Source organism: Sinocyclocheilus rhinocerous, unplaced genomic scaffold (genome assembly GCF_001515625.1).
Source record: "Sinocyclocheilus rhinocerous isolate Xijiao unplaced genomic scaffold, SAMN03320098_v1.1 scaffold582, whole genome shotgun sequence".
Lineage (NCBI taxonomy): Eukaryota > Metazoa > Chordata > Actinopteri > Cypriniformes > Cyprinidae > Sinocyclocheilus > Sinocyclocheilus rhinocerous.
The window spans coordinates 405,905-424,837 of NW_015625397.1; the positions used below are offsets into that span (position 1 = coordinate 405,905).

General features: G+C 39.3%; 1 long non-coding RNA gene across 1 annotated transcript; it reads left to right on the forward strand.

Annotated features, from left to right (window-relative positions):
- The first annotated feature begins 6,923 nt into the window (after positions 1 to 6,923).
- On the forward strand, positions 6,924 to 17,087 carry LOC107750136 (uncharacterized). Its single transcript, XR_001641121.1, has 3 exons — positions 6,924 to 7,012; positions 15,073 to 15,077; positions 17,077 to 17,087. It is a non-coding gene; the product is annotated as an uncharacterized LOC107750136 (long non-coding RNA).
- Positions 17,088 to 18,933: the final 1,846 nt, after the last annotated feature.

An 18,933-nucleotide genomic window follows, 5' to 3' on the forward strand; every position in this document is an offset into this window, starting at 1 on the left:
GGGATGGAGCGCTTTAGTCTTTGGTCCATATTCAATGGTGGCACCAAAAAGTACTTAGACACATAAATAATATCTGACTGTCTTTGCATTAAATAAAACCGCAAACAAATCAAGTGCCATTTATTATAAAGAAACGGCACAAGCACAGATTTTAAGCTAAAACAATACTTGAAAAATAAGATAAAAAGCATTTTTACTTTGTGAAACATTAGTGAATGTTCAGAGTGAATGTGATGAAATACACCTTTGGTTACTCTGCCAAATCACCAGTTAATTAAAAGTCATAGAGCAAAAATGATGAAGAACAGTGAAGTGAAGAGAAAAGATCTGGCAGCATTTGCTACTTGATGTTTTGCTATCTGATGCAATAAAATTCATACAGTACTTCCAGAATTCTATTGCTTACACATATTCTTACTTTATATTTACATTTCATACTCATACATTTATTTATTTATTTATTTATTTATTGTACATTTGGGTGGATGGTGGAATGTACAATATTGATTTACTGGCAGCATCTAAAATGTAAGTAGTGTGAAATTTTTTACAGCTTTAGAAATATTTATGTAAAAATATTTACGTTTTGTAAAATATTTATGGATTATAAATAATTATGGATTTATATAATAATAAACACAATAGAATCAACCAAAATAGTCATAGATTAAGGTAAACATTTGTTCATGTATACATTGCTTGTGTTAGATGCACTATTTTAGTGTCACTGAAATTAGTTTTTTTTTTCCTACATTATCTTAATTTTTGTGTTTCTATTTTCTGATTCCTTTTTAATTTTAGTTAAAGTTTCAGTACTTTTGTTTTCTGCTTTGTTATTGTTTTTATTAGTTAGGATTAGGTTTAACTACATTTTACATCAAATACAGTATATATAAATATTAATAAATTCGCTTTTTTTTTTTGTAGCACAAAGGGTTGTTCTTTGGTTGCCTATCTGTCTATCTATCTATCTATCTATCTATCTATCTATTTTACACATACTTTCGACATTTTTATTCATTCCAACAGAATGAATGAATGAATGTATGCATGAATGCATGTCCAAAGAGATTGCATGTTCTAGAGTAATTTGACAGTAATGTATTGCTGCTGATAAAAACCTATATTGTATACCTGATGAGTGTCTTCAGGGTGGGAATAAATTCACAGAAAGAGGGTCGTCTGAAAAGGATTTTGTCTTAATTTGGCTAGGGTGCACAGTAAAACATAACAAGGTTGACTGCGTCTCAAATCGTATGCATCACTCTCATAGAGGAAGGGGAATTGTGCTGGTTTCTTTCTTGATATGCAAAGATGTGAAGGGCAGAGGAAGAGGAGGAGGTCATGAAAGTTTCTAACATCTCTTTTTCTGGCTTGTCTCTGCTTTTTGACTGGACATGCAGGATGTTCAGTAACTGTTTGCACTGTGGTTGTCTTGTAAAAAGGGACAAACACTGGGTTGCTTTGAGCCTTCAGAATAGTAAACAAAGCTCTAAAAGATGATTGCATATGAAAGCATATCTCTACACAGAAGTTTTGAAGTCTGATATCAAAGCACTTGATGCCATAATTATGTATGTGAATAATTTATATTCAATTCATTGTAATTAAATTTTTACCTAATTGTAAATATCTAATTATTAAATAAATAAAAATATCTAATGATGGTTATATTATGCATGCAACCCTGTTACTGCATATGTTTCCCAAAAATAAATTATTTACTGACAAGTAAATAATCTCATTCAATTTTCTCAGTTCTTATCAGTATTGTATTTTTGACTGTATTCATTGCACTCAACCAATTAATATATTAATTTAAGGTGTGGGAAATAATTGATCAATAGCTACAAAAGAAATATTGGTCAAAAACTAGGACGCCTCTAGAGAGTGACAGCTTACCTGTTACCAGTTGTGTTGTGTTGTGTTGTGTTGTATTTAATATTATTATAATTTTTTTTTTTTTAATGTTTATGTATTATTTTTCTAGCATATATCACAATTTTTTTTGTAACAGGCTATAAAAAGCGCAGTCCTTACATAGTATAAATTGAAATAATTGTAATAAATTGAATTGTAATAAATTGTTTTCCTGGTGTTGATAATTAATATATATTTTTTTGTGTTTAAGCACCAGACATTTCAGTGGCCATTTGCTGTAAAAGAAAACAAAATACTTATTTTTTAATAGTTTCTGTCTCTGTTTGTGTACCGTCAAAGTATTAAGCCTATTTATTATTTACTATAGTAATTATTTCTGTGGTTATATTATGCATGCAATTCTATCACTGCCTATATTTCCCACCTCAATCTCATTAATTCAATTCTGTTTTTAACAGTTTATGAAATAATCTGAAAGACAAACAAAAACATGTAATATTTAATGTTTTCTTACATTTAAGTAGTGGCCATTTGTTGTATTAATATTTAAAAAGCCTTCATTTTTATTAGATTCTGTCTCTGTTTGTGTACCCTGTACCAAATCTGTTTTATCTCCATCTTTGTCTTTTCTACTTAACTTTGTGCTGTGTTTGTCTGGTCTAAAGTATGTTTCCAAAAGGACAAAGTTTGGGTTTCTTTGAGTCTTTAGAATAGTAAACAATGCTCTAGAGGATGACAAGTATGAAAGCATATCTGGGGGATCAATTCGCCCTCATTAATGATCCCATTTCTGCTTCCACGCTTGTCAGGCCTTTTGAAGCCTGTTGTCTCTCTGGCCAAACACTGAACAAAGCCGCAAGCTCTATCCACGGTCATAGAAATAAGAAGCAACTTCTGTTTCTCACTCTCTCTCATACACCCAAACACACTCTCGCTAATTAAAGCTGTCAGGAGTACTGATAAAAGTACATCACGCAGAGATGTCCCAATGTTTTAACAACAACAGCCATTAACTGCTCCATGCTTCCTGAAATATTAGTGATAAAAGAGAAGCGAGACGCATGAGGAGGATAATCATAATTTACCAGAACAAAGGAAGCGAACTCACGGGGTACAACGCGACACGTTCTTGATGTGAGCGTCTGCGAAAATGACGACCTTCACACGTTTGATCACATTGTGGAAAATGCAGAATGTTGCTGCATCACAGCAGTATTAATCACAATCGCTGATTGGTGTTTTTTACAAGGGCTTTCTGGAATGCATTCAATTCCGCTAAATCCTGTAAAGTGTACCTTAATTGTTGCCCAACACATATTCTGGGGTGTTTAAAATTAATTGCTCAGATTAATATGATTTATTTATGTGCATGAGGTCTGTAGCTGTGCAAGAATTCAAGTATTCAGTGCAATGGGTAAGTTACTGAGTGGAGTGGCTGAAGAGATAGTTCAACACAAATGGTAATATTATCTTTATTTTCTCATGTCATCCCAAACCTATATGATTTTTTTGCTTTCACAGAAAACAAAAGGAGATGCATTATGCCAGGATTGACATCAGAGACACTAAATGTCACTGGCTATTGCATATTTCACAAACAAATATGAATATATGCAAAAGGGTTTGGAATGACATCAGGTGAAAAATACTACTGTGTGCCATTCCAGTTGGACTTGAGAATGACTTTTAAATTACAATTATTTTATTGTATTTGAATGGCATTTGAATCGAGGACAGATATATAAAATACATTTACTTAAATAATATATTTAGATATGTTTAATAAAAATAAATTTTATTTAATATAAATATTTAATTACATTTCTGTATTTGCATGGAGTTTGAATTGAAGATGAGAGATGTCTAGTCTACTTTTGTCTAGTTAAATTCCCTAGGCATGGAGTTGTAAGTTTACTATACTACAGGCTAATGAAATGTACACTGCCTAATCCTTTTTTTTTCTTTCTAATGGGAAATACATCAGGCTCTGCCTGTAAACAAACCACAATGAATCATATACTGAACACAACAGCCAAAAATGTCTTGATAACACTGACAAATCTGACATGCTGAATGACAAAACACTGCTGAAAATATACTATAACAAAGATGGCATTACACATTACACAAAGAGGTTCCACATTTTCTCACAGCTTCTGCAGGCTTACGTAATATTGATTCGGCTGTCACACTGTTGATGCAAGGACATGACTTGAGCAGAAAGACACTGATTACCCATGACAACTTCTGATTATCTAAGGGATCTTTTCCTGTTTTGAGTAGTGCTCTAATTCACTCTCTCATATCTAAAAGTCATATTAATAGAGTTTGCTAAATCTGTTCCCACATACTGACATTGATACTTTCTATACAGTAGTCATTTCTACATAGTCTAAAATTGTAAAATATGAATTGCCACTTTTCAGTTATTCCAGTGTTTTTATAGTAGCCATAGAACATCTAATAAAGAAACAAGATCTTTTTATGTGGGTGAACCTTAACAGTCTAAAATATACCTTGAACGCACTACTACAGACTTAAAACTCCAGACAAGAGTCATAATTTGTGAATAAACATTTATTGGTTTCTAATTCTACCTGGCAACTGAAGTGCCGCATAAATAATTATCTCTGCCTACTGGCTCTGACATTTCTGCCTGTTGCCAGCAGGTCCCAGTTACGTTGTTTTGACTTTTTTGAAAGCAGAATCTCATCCAGCGGGACTGCTGTCCCGTACGTCGCTGGAGGCTCAGCTGTGAAACTGCATCTTGTGTGTTTACTCTGTGCATGCTTGAAAGTCTCTGATACAGTCTGACAACAACACGGCTTTCCCTGCACGCAAGGGGAAATGTTTGCTTCCATTCGCCTGACATACAAATGTGTACCATACGCATGCCTGTGCTGATTGTGTGCCTTCCGAATCAACCTCCACAACCTCAGTTTCAACCTCCACTGATTAACCCTTAAATGCATACCTCGGGTCTTTAGCGACCCGGGACATCATTCTCTACCCTCTCCCTCCTTCATTTTTTTAAGTTAGACATCAACTTTCTTAGTATTCCTCAATCTATTAATTGTAAACAATATAACAAGAAAGAAATAGTAAAATATAAAAGAATGCCAGTTTTCTGATTATTTTTTTGTAAAAAGTGTATAGGGTCGCTAGAGACCCGAGGTATGTAAATGTGTAAGTATTTTTTCCTGCGCAACTATATTTACATGTCTGATGACTCAATATGTGCAATGCATATTTTTTCCTCAAGGCACTGTTTTATACACAATGATGACGTCACGTTTCACTCATAATTACGGCAGGCATAAAACAAACAAATATCATCAGCAAAAATTTAACTGATTTGAATGGCTTTACTGCAGAGCAATTACTATACGCAATGAAATATAAATACTACTGTCATTTGATGCTGGATGTGGTGAATAAGCTGCCAGTGATCAAAATATTGAATATGAAGTCATTGAAAACGATAGTTTTGAGAATATGGTTGAGATCGTGAATGTGAGGCAGATGCTGAATGTATCAGAATGTATCAAATTTCACTAAAATTTGATGGCCTCCAGTATATTTTGCTGTATGAATATTTGAATATGCTCTACTTTTATACAAAAAAATCAGTTTTATTCTAGCTTAAAGCATTCTTTTTTTATCAACACTTGAATATAGGTAGGTTTCATAGTTAGGTTTCTGGATAATATTCAGTACGATTATCAAAGCATACATCCAGTAAATCGCTTCATTCAGTAAATCGGATGCACAAATACACTATAATTTTAAAAATAATACTGTTTTTGTGTCACGGAATGTAGTTTTAAGAGTTTTTTTATTTTTTTTTTAGGGAACAATGTATTTGTTTAGACTTAAAATATGCGGTTTGTTAATAAAGCTAATGTCTATTTGAACATTTTCTTCGTTTTCAGAGATGTGAGCTCCAGGGCATCAGTGGCCGTTCAGCACTCATGAACTGAGAGCAGCCTCACCTCGGCCAGATCTTCTGGAATTTGCCGCTGGCTCTAATGTCTCTATGGTGGTTAAACAAGAGATACAATCTATAATTTGTTTTGGGTAAATCTAATGGGCAGTCTTTGGTCTATTTAATCTATTATTTGTTCCAGAGCAAATAGTTCTGGCTGAGGGCGAAATCTCATCATGTTACATTTTATGTAACTTCAATTCTGTACATCAGAGTGCTGCCTTTGTACTTTTGACTGAATTGACTAGCACATTCTATGATGGCTGTTGTTGTTGTTTATTAAATATGATTTAATAATAATTTATTCAATACATAATATTTTATATAAATAGTAGCAGTATTTAGTATTGGGAAACAGAGTGTGTGTGTTCGTGATGGTGATTTTACAGTAGTTATATTGTTACACCATTAGATGGCACAAGAGACTGTTTTTATGAGTCAGCAGTAAATACTTTTATATTGAAAGAGACTAAAACAGGGTTGTGAGCAAGGAAATAATTTTTACTTTCAACAACACCTTGTAAGACGCAGCAAACAAATGCAGTGAGCAGTACTGTCTTTGGAAAGCACCCTTAACAGATGAAAGGATAGTAAGACAAAGATATCGCTTTCCTCAATGAACATTCAAACTAATGTTTTATTGTGAATATGAGATTGAGCTGAAGAATGAATGCTGTATCAGATGCAGTAATCACACTCTCTCAGTCCATCTCTATCTCAATAATACTCTATTCCACATGGGGGAACTATGACGTCAGAACCCAGAAGTGTAATTCGCCATGGATTCCTTCAAAGTTTTCCTACAGGGTTTTATAAAGGGGTTCCCTATCAAACGGTCTCTCCCATTGCGTTTAACGCAGTATGGGGAAACTTCTGTTTACTCTGTTACTGAAGCCTTATTTGTTGACGTTTGTGTAGCTGCACAAACCAAAGGTGCTTTACCCTGCCAGAAGGGGTGGCCATTTAATCAGAATCTTCTCCTTCAGCGACGAGGATAATTTATTTGCTGACTCTGCAAACAAGAAGCCGAAGAAGAAGGGAGAAGCTCAGGCTGCTGCTCGCCGCCGTAGAAAGAGCCCCGGCAGAGGAAGAAGCCAGAAGCCTTCCCCTGCTGCCATCCGGCACAATAAAAGAGCAAATTTCTGAGTAGATTTCCTAGCGACGTAAATGTCGCTCTGCGAGTGTGGCTCATGCAGGGAATCCCTGCACAATGCAGAAGGGCGCAGTGAGAGTGTTGCCTGTCTGGGCAGCACCCACGCAGAGGCTACACACTCACTGAGATGGAATGCTCTCACATAGAGCATGAGTCTCGCTCTTCTCCGCTCGCGAATCGCCTTCTTCAATGAAAGCAGCCCCGCTCTCGTTTTTCCTCTCTCAGCGAGCTCTGAGAAAGAAACGGTGGAATCGCAGAGCCAGCGCAGGTCCTGTGTGCATCACTCTCCCCGCTGCACTTTGATCTGCCGGTGTGTTTTACCAGTAAGGATCAGCGCCCCTCGTACATTTAGCAGCTCAATCCTTCTAGGCGGATCAAAGTAGAATGCTGTCATCAATGATTCTGTATCGCTGACAGCTTCACATTTGTGTGTGCTCCGCTGATGCTGCGCTCTCTGAGACAGGCTGCTTTCACTGCGAAAGCATGAGTCTGCTTTGTTCGTGGATCTCCTTCTTCAATGAAGGCGACCCCACCCCTCCAGCTCTCACGTTTCTCCCCTCCCAGCTGCCTCGGAGGAAGAAACGGCGAACTGAAGGGTTAAGCGATCAGGCTTGTGTGATTTCACACTAGCACAGGTCCCACATGCTTCATTCTCCCCACAGCACTTTGATCTGCCAGTATTTTTTACACTAAATGATCAGCGCCCCTCGAATGCATCAAGCGGTGGGATCTTTTTAGGTGGATCAGAGGAGAATGCTGTCACCAATGATTTCATATCGCTGACAGCTTCAAATTTGAGAGTGCCGCTAGCCTGGGCCATGCCCACGCTGAGGCTGCGCTCACTGAGACAGACCGCTCTCACTACGAGAGCATGTGTCTCGATCTGCTTCGCTCACGCTTCGCCTTCTTCAATGAAGGCGGCCCCACCCCTACCCCTCTCACATTCTCCCCTCCCAGTTACCTCGGAAGATGAAATGGTGAAGTCGCAGGGCTGAGCAACATGGCTTTAGTGATCACACGCCGGCACAGGTCCCGCATGCTTCACTCTCCCCGTAGTGCTTTGATCCGCCAGTGTGTGTCATCTGCAACGAGCGGTTTTATCCTTTTAGGTGGATCTAAAGAGAATTTGCAGCACTTTGATCTGCAGAGTTGTTTACACGTGAGAATCATCAGCACCCCTCATCTAATGAGCGGTCTGATCTTATTAGGTGGATTGAAAGAGAATGCTGTCACTGACAACTTCAGATTTAGATGCTTCTGGGTCATGCCCACACTGAGGTTGCGCTCACGGGGGCTGGCTGCTTGCACTGCAAGAGTATTGAGTCTAGCAAAGCATTTTTGAGAGGAAAAGGAAAGGATTGGTTCTTGCTGAGGCTGGAACTCCCTTGAAGAAAACTTGCGCTCGCTCTCCATCCATCCGTTCAACACTGATTGATGGACGTTCTATTCAAGCTGGGCACGTCCTTCTCATTCAGTACGCGCCCAAGCAAACTACCGCTGTGATAGCGGACCCACAAGAACAATTCCCCTTTCCTCATTACCACAAAAGTCAGTTCCCCACCCCATGGCAACGAACTACCATTCGTAAAATAGAACCACTTGCCATCCGGCTCTGGGCTGAGAACCCATCCCGGATGTTTCAAACTGGGTTCTAAACACTATAATACGAGGTAACTCACTCCAGTTCGCTCGCAGGCCACCTCGTTCAGAGGCATTATTCAGACTTCGGTATGGGACAACGAAGTGCGTGTTCTTTGGTCGGAAGTACAAACACTGCTTGCAAAAGGTGCCATGGACGGTACCTCTAGCAAAAATATAGAGTCAGGCTTTTTCAGCCGCTACTTCCTCGTTCCCAAGAAGATGGCGGGCTCAGACAAATTCTCAATCTCAGGCATCTGAATCGCTCACTTATGAGATGGCTGTTCAAGATGTTAACTCTAAAACAGATCCTCACACAAATATGCCCTGAGGACTGGTTTTTGATGGTGGATCTGAAAGACCCTTACTTTCACATCCACACAGCCCCTCTCACAGACCATTCTTGACATTCGCATTCGAGGAAGTGGCCTATCAATAGGGCTGCACGATAAATCGCATGCGATATTAAACGTGCCTCTTGTCAGAAAGCCGGTTCTGTAATCAGCGGTAAATCTCCATCACCTGCGTGCTTTCACATTGAGCAGCATTAACTCCGCTGATTACAGAACCGGCTTTACTGATAAGATGCGCGTTAAATATCGCATGCGATTTATCGTGCAGCCCTACCTATCAATATACAATCCTTCCATTTGGACTGTCTCTGGCCCCACACAATTTTAGGAAGTGCATAGGCGTGGCTCTTTCCCCTCTCTGACAGATGGGAATCCGAATTTTTAACTACCTCGATGATTGGCTGCTTATAGCCAGATCAGAACGGGAACTGGTCGCTCATAAGACGCTGCTGCAGCCATCTGGATCACCTTGGGTTGAGAATCAACCTAGCCAAGAGTCATTTGTCAACCAGACAGCTGGCAGTCTTTCTGGGGACGATTATAGAGTCTGCCCAGATGTGGGCTTCGATTACGCCAGAACGGTCCCTGACTATTCAGCGACTGGCGAAATCTTTCAAACCAGGGACTTTACGTCCCCTTAGGGCTTTTCAGAGGATGCTTGGCCTCATAGATTCCACCACTCTTTTTTTGTCAGATGCCCTGTTCACTAAGCGGATACACAAGTCAACCAGCTGGTTGACTTGCCCAGTTAGGGTAATTCTCGGCATTAACTCATTTGTGCACCTAAAGCTGAAGTTTTCATATAAAAACATTAAAGAGAGTATAATGTGTTAACAACATCCATGAATTTATTTAACAATAATGTTTTTATTATAACAAACAAAAAAATACATTGTATAAAGTGCAAAGGTCAAAGAAATTTAATAGAAATTCAATAAAATTTTGTAAATAAATACATTAAAATAAATATTAATAGTAAATACAAACATAATAAATAATTATTATATTATATTATACATAATCAACACAATAAATAATACATTTAGTGATAATCTGTGTAAAATGTATGATAAAAGGCAACTAGCCAATGTAATATAAGGTTGCGTTCACACATGTAGTTCAGTTATCTTGGTTCGTTTGGTCTGGACCAAAAAAAGAAAACAATACATTAGGTCCTGGTCCGCTTAGCGTTCACACTGGCAATTTTGACAGCAAATCTAAAGATACCGAACCTAAAGCCATAGTGATACGTTCACAACCTGATTGGTCGGGTTTAATAACATATATTTTGTGACGGAACTCTCCGAACACCCCAAACAAAAGCTGTGTTCGACTTAAAGCGGCGCTGCAGACCGATCGGTGTATGACATCATCGGTGTATGACATCAAACCCATTCACTGATCGGATACCACTCATTCCGCATCGTCAAATCATAGTCTCGCATCTTCCGTGTTGAGTTCATATTTCATTCGAACCACACCAGAGTTCGTTTGGAAGCGGACCAAGACCCATCTTTTTAGCGGTCTCGGTCCGCTTGTTTGGTGCGCACCAGGGTTCGGATGGCAGCGTTCACACGTACTCAAATGAACCGCACTAACAGAGCAATCGCACCAGAGTTCCTTAAATCGAACCAAACATGACAAGTGTGAACACACCCTAAAAGAAAAAATTATTGATATGGTGTATAGATATGATATGTAATATGTAACAATGCACTGTTTTTTGTTGTTCAAACAATGGAACCACTTCTCATCCTTAGCTAACTCTGGAGATAGATTATAATAAAAATATTAAAACGCATCTAATGTAAAAAATAATAAATTAGAATAAAATATCAAACACACACTGTATGGGCAGAAGTGTTGGGACGCCTGACCATTGCACCAACAGGAACTTTAATGACATTGCATTCTAAATACATAGACATTAACACTGAGTTGGTCCCCCCTTTTCATCTATAACCGCTTTTACTCATCTCGAATGGCTAAGGCCCTGTTGGTGTAATGGTCAGGTGTCCCAATGCTTTTGTCAATACATTCACCTCTGGTGATATGCAGCAAAGCACTGTTTTTTGTTGTTCAAACAAAGGAACAACTTCCCATCTCCACATTTGGAACATTGCCAACGCGACACATTTGCACAAATTGCACCTCCCTCGCTGAGTGCCAAATATGGGCCAGTGTCTAATGCCATTATTGTGGACCTCCAGGCTGGGATTGAGAACTCGGGGTTAGGGACTTGTGGCTTGTGCTTTCCATTTGGGGGCCAGCCAACCCTGGCTGGTGCGTTGTTGGCTCCCTTCAATGTGACTGCCACTGACAAACAAAACTTCTTCAAGGGCATTGGTTTCTCTTTGAGAAGGTTGCAGTCCCACTTGTAGATAAGCCATGCATTCACAATCCTCAATATGTCAATGATGTACCCAAACAAAGGGAGGTACCAGTGCCGTGCCTTCATTGGCGTTTTCTAGAGGTGCACAAGCACATCAGAGAGACCAATGCCTCCCATGGCTTGATTGTATGCCAGGACGATGGATGGGCAGGGGACATCAACCTTCTGTTGTGCCTCCTTTTTGTATCTTTTCACTAAAGATAGCGGCTCCACCCCACATGCGTTGCTCAGCAGGGTGACACACTTGTTGTCAAACCACTTCACTGCAACGACTCCCTCTGATGAACAGAAATCAACAACACCTCGGCCTCGCTTCACCATCTTCTTGTCTCTCATCAATTTTGCACCAAGTGAAAGACATGGAAATTAGTTTTTTTTGTGTGTGTGAGTATATATTCTAACAACACTAATACAGTTTTATATTAACCCTTAAATGCATACCTCGGGTCTTTAGCGACCCGGGACATCATTCTCTACCCTCTCCCTCCTTCATTTTTTAAAGTTAGACATCAACTTTCTTAGTATTCCTCAATCTATTAATTATAAACAATATAACAAGAAAAAAAAAGTAAAATATAAAAGACTGCCTGTTTTCTGATTATTTTTTTTGTAAAAAGTGTATAGGGTCGCTAGAGACCCGAGGTATGTAAATGTGTAAGTATTTTTTTTTCCTGCGCAACTATATTTACATATCTGATTAATCAATCTGTGCAATGCATCTTTTTCCTCAAGGTGGCACTGTTTGATACACAATGATGACGTGATGTTTCACTCATTATTACCGCAGGCATAAAACAAACAAATATCATCAGCAAAAATGTAACTGGTTTGAATGGCTTTACTGCAGAGCAATTACTATACGCAATGAAATATAAATGTCACTGCCATTTGATGCTGGATGTGGTGAATAAGCTGCAAGTGATCAAAATATTGAATAAGAAGACATTGAAAACGATAGTTTTGAGAATATGGTTGAGATTGTGAATATGAGTCAGATGCTGGATGTACTGTGGTTGTGCGCTCTGACGATGACAGCGATAGTAAAATCATCTGCTCAAATTGAACCCTTTTAAGTTTCAAAAGATAACAAAATATGCTTTATTTTATTCTTCGGTAATTGTTCATAAAATATCAAGAGAGTTTTTTGCTATTGCAGCAGTTAGAGATCCAACCGTGCTGGATATATTGGTTATATATGGATATATATATTTAAGGGTTAAAAACACAAGATTGTGTACAGTATATCTGCATCAGAAGAGAAAAAATGTGTGCAAGCTTGCATGCATGGTGTGTTTATGTGTGTGGGTGTGGTTGTATAATTAACAATTAACATGATTTACGTCACTGAATGTACATTATGTACATTAATGTTTTGCCCTGATGGTACTCACACTTCTCAGTCCGAGGTTGGTGTGCAGTTTCTTCACCAAGTCGAAGCTGGTAAAGAAGTTGTCATAAAACACCACAGTTGCCTCTTTGTGTGTGATAGTGTTGCAGAGTTTTGATACAACTTTGCCACCTAGAGGGTGGTCTTCCAAGCCCAGATGGGCATGCTCTTCCTCTTGAATGTTGAAGAATGTTGTGGCCCCTTGGTAAAGGATGAAGTCGTGGATTATGCTAATAGAGCTGACCTGACAGAAGATCTTAAACCCCCACTTATCTGGCTTGTTTTGAATATACTGCCAGAGTTTGCCAGCTATGGTGCCCTTGTAGGCCACCATCACTTCATCAACACTCTGCATGTTGGTGGGGGGAATGAGAAGGCATTGTTCTCTCAGCATGTCAAAAAGAGGGCAAATCTTATGGACGCATTCAGTGCAGCCTTCCATCTGGAAGTTGTCGTTGAAGTGGACATTTCGTTGTAGCACTTTAAAACACTTCACTGACATGGTATCAGCCACTGGTGGGAATCGTGACTCACAGGCCCAGTAATCTTATAAAGAGGGAAATTCAAAAACTCACATGTACAGTAAAACTGACAAAAAATCTTCCATTTCAGCAACTGTGGTGTTGACGGAAGTCCCGGTCTGTTGAACTGAGTACTGGTTGGTATGCTCAGATATGTGCTCAATCATCTGGTCAGTGAAGAGCCTCTTCCAATACATAAATGGTGTCTGGACTGACTCTGGAAACATGAAGACGAAAGGTAGAATGTCCTTCTTGACCCATGTGGTCTTTCTCGTCTTCCTGGACTTTGCAGGATAGGAGGGAGTTTGACAGAGGTCTGTAGAGACTTAAACAAGCTTGTTCCTATTTCTCTGTTGCTTTGGAGGGGGCGTCAAATATTCGCTGGTTGGAAGGACATGATCATAATTTTCATCGTCTGGATCACAGATCTTCAACTTCAGAATCACATGTATCAGCAGGTAAAAGTGAAATAGTGCTGTAGACTGTAGATGTAGGTCTGGGGTGTCCAGAAAATGTTTGACAGTCCATTATGCCTGAAAGAGATGGCACATAATAAGCATTACAGTACACAAAAATGACAAACTGTGTATTGATTAATCAGTGCCTCAGGTACAGCTATCCATGAAAAATTAATTATCATACTGATAAACTGTTCTCCCAACATAGACACATTGAGATTTAATATAAATTGATAATAAAAATGGCATATACTAATAAATATATTGTGTACTGTGTATGACACATTGAATAACACACAACTATGAAATTAGATAACAAGAGACATAAAATATTCAGGTGTGAATGATGAGGTAATTTTACTGTGCTAAATAAAATATGGACAAATATGTCCATCCATCCTTTAAATTGCAAACTCATAAACATGTTATGTTGTGTCAGATTATTGAACAGAAAATGTAATGTTTATAGATAACTACCCATCTAGACAGCTATAGCTATTTGATGTTATTCCAAAAAGGCTAGGATACAATGGCTATTGTAGAAATAATAAGTAGGACTACTAGCTCATATCAAATTATGTAAGGATTAAACTGATTTAAAGACATGACAATCTGAAGGTAAAACCAAATACTGTGTAACTAAGGGTAAAATACATACAATTCAGTGTAGCAAGGAAACTGGCCGTATGCTAGCGTCAATTCATTTTACCCTAACTGGGCAACTCGACCGAGCGGTCAAGCTCATTTTCTGAGGGAACACAGAGATACATTTTATAACCATGTTTCTGCCATTCAACAAAATATAGTGTTAGGAGGTCTAGAACATGAAATCAGATGTATAAAAATCTTACCTAAACTTTCAGCATCACTAGCGGCAAGGGTTTGAAGAGAGCGCCACGTCAATACACTTCCGGTTTTGTTTCGGCTCCTCAGCAACAAATATACTCTTGCAGCATAGCCACCCAATGGATACAATTGAAATTACACCCTCTATTCAATGAGGGGTATAAAGACAAACAGCCAAAACTGCTGTTTGGCGAGTTTTAATTACAGCAATTTGATGGCGAAAAAAGGTCAACCATGCAGTTACAATGCACGTTAAAGTGTTAAAGGGGCACCACGTCCTGGTCCGGCGGACAACATGGCGTTGGTAGCATAGATCTATAACCAAGGAGGTCTCAGGTCACATTCCCTTTACAGGATGGCTCAGCACCTCCTATTTTGGGCACAGAGCAAACTCCTCTCACTAAGAGTGGTTTATGTGCCGGGCATTCTGAACCTTGGAGCGAACATGCTGTTCTGAGGCAATGTGGCTCTGGGAGAATGGACCCTACAACATCAGATGGTTCACGAAATTTGGTCTGCCTTCGGGAGGGCAGAGGTCGACCTCTTTGCCTCAGAAGACAACTTTCACTGCCCAACTTATTTCTCAGTGCAGCGAGATGCCCTGGCCCATGACTGGCCCAGCCCTTGCTTATATGCCTTCCCCCCCAATCGCCCTGCTTCCTCAGATCATCAGATGGGTCAGGGAAGCTCTGGAGGAACCAGGCATGGTTCCCTGAGTTAGTGCAACTGTCAGCAGCATCCCCATGGCCGATACCATTGAGGAAGGTCCTTCTCTCACAGGCAAAGGACATGATTTGGCACCCCTGGCCAGAGCTATGGAGCATCCATGAATGGAGCCTCGACAGAAGCCTGTACAGCTCCCAGTGAGAGTGAGCAACACCATTTTAGAGGCTAGATCACCTTCTACAAGACACCTTTACACCCTTAAATTGTCAGTATTTCATTACTGGTGTTCTGCACGAAGCATAGATCTGTGTTGTGTCCCATGTGCTAACTTATTGCTGGACAATGGGCACACCCCTTCCACACTCAAAGTTTATGTGGCAGCAATCGCAGCAAATCATTCCCTCAAAGCTGCCCAATCGATCGACAGAAGTGATCTGATCGTTAAGTTCTTGAAGAGTGCCCGGGGATTGAATCCTCCTCGTCCTCAGACTGTGCTGACCTGGGACTTGTTAATAGTCCTAAGGCCCCTACGGGGCCCTCCCTTTGAGCCACTCCATTCAGCTGAGCTGTGGCCCATATCACTTAAGACCACTCTCCTATTTGCATATAGCGTTGGTCAAGCGAGTGGGTGACTTGCAGGCACTGTCAGTCAGTGCTTCCTGTCTTGAGTTTGCTAATGACAGTAAAGTCATCCTTAAGCCAAGACATTGTTATATACTGAAGGTGTTCTCAACTCCTTTCAGAGACCTCGTTATCACACTCCTGCCACTCCCCGCTGCAGATAGTGAGCAGGGTCCTAATCCACTCTGCCCAGTGAGGGCTCTTAGAGTGTACTTCAAGCGATCTAGTCTGTTTAGACAATCAGAGCAGCTCTTTGGCTACGTTCACACTGTCAGTTTTTGGGATTGACAACTGCATTTACTTACAGATGTGAGTCTCGAAATGTCCCATTCACACAGCAACTTACAGTAGCTTCTCGAATACTGTCTGTATGAACGTGCAACGAGAGTCAAGCCCGTATTCCTAACCAGTAACCATAGCAACAGTGACCAAAGTAAAATCAAAGATGGCGACGTCCATAAAACTGAAAGTCATATCACTTTCTGACACGACAAGTGTCCAATCGAGCTGCAAGTTCATCCGTCAAATCTTCAATAACTGACAGCAGCTTTTATATTGGGGTGGAGAGCGGAGCATTTGAGTCGTGTGCAAAAACACAAACTGACAGGAGCGGCTCCGGTGGAGACTAGGGCTGGGCGATATGACGATATTATCGTATATTGACGATGTCTTACAAGTATCGCGATGTCGATAAATAAGTCAGTTACAGACGATAATTGCCAATATAGAGAAAAAAATTACAATTATAGTTAACATAGTCCCATAGTTACCATGCACATATTTATTCACATGAAATAGCATGAATGAAATATTTTGTAGCCTATGCTAGTAGCTAATTAATAGGGAATAAAAAATCTATTCTGGAATCACTTAATTTACTTAAGGCCGGGAATCGAATAGGCCTACTCTTTATAAAAACATTTTTTTTTTTTGCTTATTAATAATGTTATTTTATTTTTAATTCTTCAAGCGCGAGGTGAAGCATACACTTCTGTAGCTACCGCACGCTGTTTTCCGAACTGCGCACAAATTACATTTACATTTACATTTAGTCATTTAGCAGACACTTTTTGTTGTTTTTTTCAATTATATAATAAATAAAAAAAATAAATGATAGAATAGATGTCAAGTCAAGTCAAGTCACCTTTATTTATATAGCGCTTTTAACAATACAGATTGTGTCAAAGCAACTGAACAGCATTAATAATGCAAAAATGACAATAGCAAACACTAATTTTTCAGTTAAAGGCAGTTCATCATTGAATTCAGTGATGTCATCATCCAGCTCAGTTCAGTTTAAGTAGTATCTTTGCAATCATTTGCAATCAAGTCAACGATATCGCTGGAAATGAAGTGTCCCCAACTAAGCAAGCCAGAGGCGACAGCGGCAAGGAACCAAAACTCATTCGGTGACAGAATGGAGAAAAAAACTTGGGAGAAACCAGGCTCAGTCGGAGGGCCAGTGGTCTGCCCCAAAAACTCATCCAATTATCTATGAAACCTATGTTATTCTGCGGACACCACTTAGACATCCAGCCATTGAGTGACAACAGTCTGCTATGTATCTCGTCACCACGGTAAGCAGGGAGGGGACCAGAGCATAGAAAAAGAATAGAGCAAGCTTTTTTTAAGAAAAGAAGCAATTAGTAAATGAATAGAGTGCAATACTAAAAGGGGCAAGTTTTTTTTTTTTTTTAAAGAATATAATTAGAATAGAGAGTGCTAGAGTTAGAGGGTCAAATAAAGCTGGAAGAAATGGGTTTTTAGCCGATTCTTGAAGATGGCTAAGGACTCAGCTGCTCGGATTAAGTTGGGTAGGTCATTCCACCAGGAGGGAACATTTAATTTAAAAGTCCCTGAAAGTGATTTTGTGCCTCTTTGGGATGGCACAATAAAGCGATGTTCACTTGCAGGACGCAAGCTTCTAGTGGGTACATAAGTCTGAAGTAATTAATTTAGGTAACGGGGTGCAGAGCCAGTGGTGGTTTTGTAGGCAAACATTAATGCCTTGAATTTTATGCAAGCAGCTAATGGTAGCCAGTGCAAATTGATAACCAGAGGTGTGACATGCATTCTGTTCGGCTCATTAAAAATTAATATTGCTGCCGCATTCTGGATTAATTGTAAAGGTTTGATAGAACTGGTTGGAAGACCTGCCAAGAGAGCATTGCAATAGTCCAGCCTGGACAGAAAAAGAGCTTGAACAAGGAGTTGTGAAGCATGTTCCGAAAGAAAGGGCCTGATCTTCTTGATGTTGAATAAAGCAAATCTGCAGGACCGGGCAGTTTTAGCAATGCGGTCTGAAAGATTTCTGGCTGTTTTTGAAGGAGTTATGGTTGATGTGCCTAACTGGATGGTGAAATTGTGATGAAACGATGGGTTTGATGGAACCACAAGCAGTTCTGTCTTGGCACGGTTGAGTTGAAGGTGATGATAGCCAAACAGCTCAAACGTTCTTATCTAGTTACTTATTAAAAACATAAGTTTTCAAAAATAAACATAACTGCTACAAAATTTGTGTTTTGGGTATGGATGTGAGTAATTTACATTGTAGATCAAAACACCAAAGTATCATCAAGTTATGTTTACCACAGGCTTTATTTTACACATAAATTGAAAAACCCCATTATAAAACCCCATAGGAAAATCTCGAAAGGAACCCGAGGCGAATTACTCTTCCGGATTCTGACGTCATAGTTCCCCTACTCTATACGCTGCTTTTAATACAGTAATACAATAAACGTTTAATGAAGCAACTCAATGTTCTGTCGTTACTAGTTCTAAAGTGACGTTTTCGAGTTAGTAACGGAGGCTTAGGCTCAGCAGTTAAACTGTCAAACTGAGATTTGAATCTGTGGTGTAAGTAGTTCTGCACAAAAGATGGTTTTTAAAGACACTCCGTTGTTGTTTCTTATTCATTTACACACTCGCCCCCCCCCCCCTCTTTCTCTTCTCTCTCTCTCTATATATATATACACTACCGGTCAAACGTTTGGGATCAGTAAGACTTGTAATGTTTTTTAAAGAAGTCT